The sequence below is a fragment of the Grampus griseus genome (genome assembly GCF_964374135.1).
Source record: "Grampus griseus genome assembly, chromosome: X".
Taxonomy (NCBI): Eukaryota; Metazoa; Chordata; class Mammalia; order Artiodactyla; family Delphinidae; genus Grampus; species Grampus griseus.
Genome location: NC_138999.1, coordinates 79,143,505 through 79,146,215, shown reverse-complemented (window position 1 = coordinate 79,146,215; position 2,711 = coordinate 79,143,505). Strand labels below are relative to the sequence as shown.

The 2,711-nt window shown below is 34.6% G+C and overlaps 1 pseudogene across 1 annotated transcript; it reads right to left on the bottom strand.

Annotated features, from left to right (window-relative positions):
• Positions 1-1,797: 1,797 nt before the first annotated feature.
• Positions 1,798-2,375, bottom strand: LOC309817558 (splicing factor U2AF 35 kDa subunit-like; annotated as a pseudogene). Its single transcript has one exon. The product of its transcript is annotated as a splicing factor U2AF 35 kDa subunit-like (transcript).
• Positions 2,376-2,711: the final 336 nt, after the last annotated feature.

The window sequence follows — 2,711 nt, the reverse complement described above, 5'->3', positions numbered from 1 at the left end:
TTCCACTGTTTCTCAATACTGAGATAAGTTATTAATAAACTTAACAATTCCAAAACTTAGCATATCATCTTTTTAAAATATAGTGTTATAAGAAAACCACAGGCCTCAAATGACATCACTTGTGCTAAAGCCCATGATACCAAACCTAGATTTAATACCTGATCTAATTGCAGTTTAAATGTAATCTTAATGGACCAATCTGGAATTTTCTGTCATGTACAAGTAAGATCATCAGTCATGTGCCTCTCCATCTCCCACAGGAAGAAGAAGCAATCTGCATGGTAACTTCTTTGCTTTCCCTTCTCCCACAAAAAAAAAAAAAAAAAAAAAAAAAAAAAAAAAAAAAAAAAAGATGTCCTGGCCTGAAAATAACCCTTTCTTTTATTTTGTTAATAGTTTCTTACCCCACCCTCCTTCTGTCTATAAAAATTTCCCATTTTGTACTCAGAACTCTCTTCTAGTTGCTAGATGGGATGATGCCCAACCCATGAATCACTGGATAAAGCCAATTAGATCTTCAAATTTACTTAATTTCATTTTTGGGGTTTTTAAAATACTAGTAAATAATAAAATATCAGGAATTGTTCTAAGTGCTTTACATAAAATAAGGCACTAAATTCTGAAGTAGGTACAATTTCTACCATCATTCCCATTTTACAGATAAGGAAACTGAGCCGCAGAATGTTTCAGTGACTGCCCACAGTCATACAGCTGGTAAATAGTAGAGCCAGGACTTGAGCTTGAAAATCTAGCACTAGGGTCCTTGTTCTTAACTACTTTGCTTTGCTGCATGGTTTCCCTTACTATTTTCTATTGATTTTACCTCTATTCTCCTCACATCAACACTTATAATCATATTTTTTTTTTTACTTTTTCTTGTTACTCCCCACCCTTCTTCCCACATCAGATCAGTTGCTAAATTAACAAGTCTTGTATTTCTACCACTTCAGGTTTGTTTTTATTTTTTGTGAGAGAGTGGACTCAATTTGTTTTCCTAACTCCAGCCTCTCTCCATTCTAATTCAGCAGTGGGGAGATTAATTTTACTACAGCACAGCTCTAATGGAGCTCCTAACAAATTTCTTTCTACTTACAGAAAAAGAGAAACAAAAACAAAACAGACTCTTCAAACTGAAATTCATGGTTCTCCACAATATATGGCTCCAACCCACTTCTCTAAGCTTATTTGTTATGTTTCTAATACATGAGATCCATTGTTTAGCCATGTTGAACTGCTTGTTTCTGTCTTTGGTAACCTCATCTAATTCTATCCCTAATTTCATAGCTATTCATTTTGTAGTCTTTATGCACAACAAATATAACCTGTCTGTTAGTCCCTGCCTTTCCTAATTACAACTCAGCTGCTAGTACTATTGATCTCCAATATATAGGCTCAATCCTGCCCATTTTAGGGGCCAGAACCAAACAATCTTATTGATATATGAAGAATGCTATTTTGTGGTAAAAATATAAAGAGACAATAAAAAACTAGGAAAATAAATATAAATGGCCATTAGCAAACAAAATATTCAATATTGTTTGTAATAAAAAATCAATATTAAAACAATAACCAATGTTTTATGAGATGGTCAGCTTCATAAACTTGTGATGAGTATTATTTATTTTTTTACTATATCATTACTGATTTTATTCAGAAACCCATCCTTGTTGGTTTTGTCGCTGTTGTTTAAAAAAATTCCCATTATGAACTAGTTTGGTCAATCAACTACACTTTCTAGAAGACATAGGGTAAAAATGGCATGGCTTAAAATTGCCCTCATCTTTCATGATCTCTCCACTACCTTCTGTCCACACTCTGGTCCCCAGACCCTGACCTCCATCTATGCTTCTTGCAATGGTGTCCATATAACTCTCACCACAATTCTCTAGAAATGGGCTTCAAACGCATGAAGTTGCAGAAGCCTTCTCCTGTACACACTGCCTTTTCATACTGGTGGCATCAGGCTTCTCTGACATCTGTCCCAGAGGAGAGCCTCAAGTCAATCAAATCCTTTTCTGCATCTTCTTCAGGACGAAACTTGACATACATGTTTACACCTAGGTGATCTCCAAGGTTATCACAGACGTTCTTCTCTTCAACTTAACCCTATTTTTCTATTTCTGTAAAAACCTCCTCAAAAAATTCATCATAATGTACTTGCATTTTGACATCACCCATAGCACAGCACAAACTGTCAGCAGGCAATGAAGAGTTTTGAAGGTTATGGTACATGTTCAAGCAGGCAATGGTCTGGTTGGTTTATTGTGCGACTGAGAGGATCTGTCTCCATGAGGACATACTCCAATTGTGAAACAAAATGAATAGTTGACTTTGTCTTTTTTGGTGCCAAAGATGGAGATCAAGTCGTGTGCCATTTCCCACCTGCCGCTGCCAATACTACTGCCTGCAAAGCTGACCTTCTATGAAGGGAATTTAAATAGGCACAACCTTTGGGGAAAGCAATTTAAAAAAACAGCCTATAACAGAAAACAAATAGAAAAAAACTTAAATATTCATGATAATAATAATCACTAAGTTAAATATAGTATATCCACTCTATTGAATTATTCATATTTATATGTACTGAGGTAGAAAGTTCTTTAAGATATATTTAATTGAAAAGTAATGGTTGCAGAATGATGAGCACCATATTTATAACAATACATACAGATAAAATATCCAGAAAATACACAAAAATGTATATAAATTTA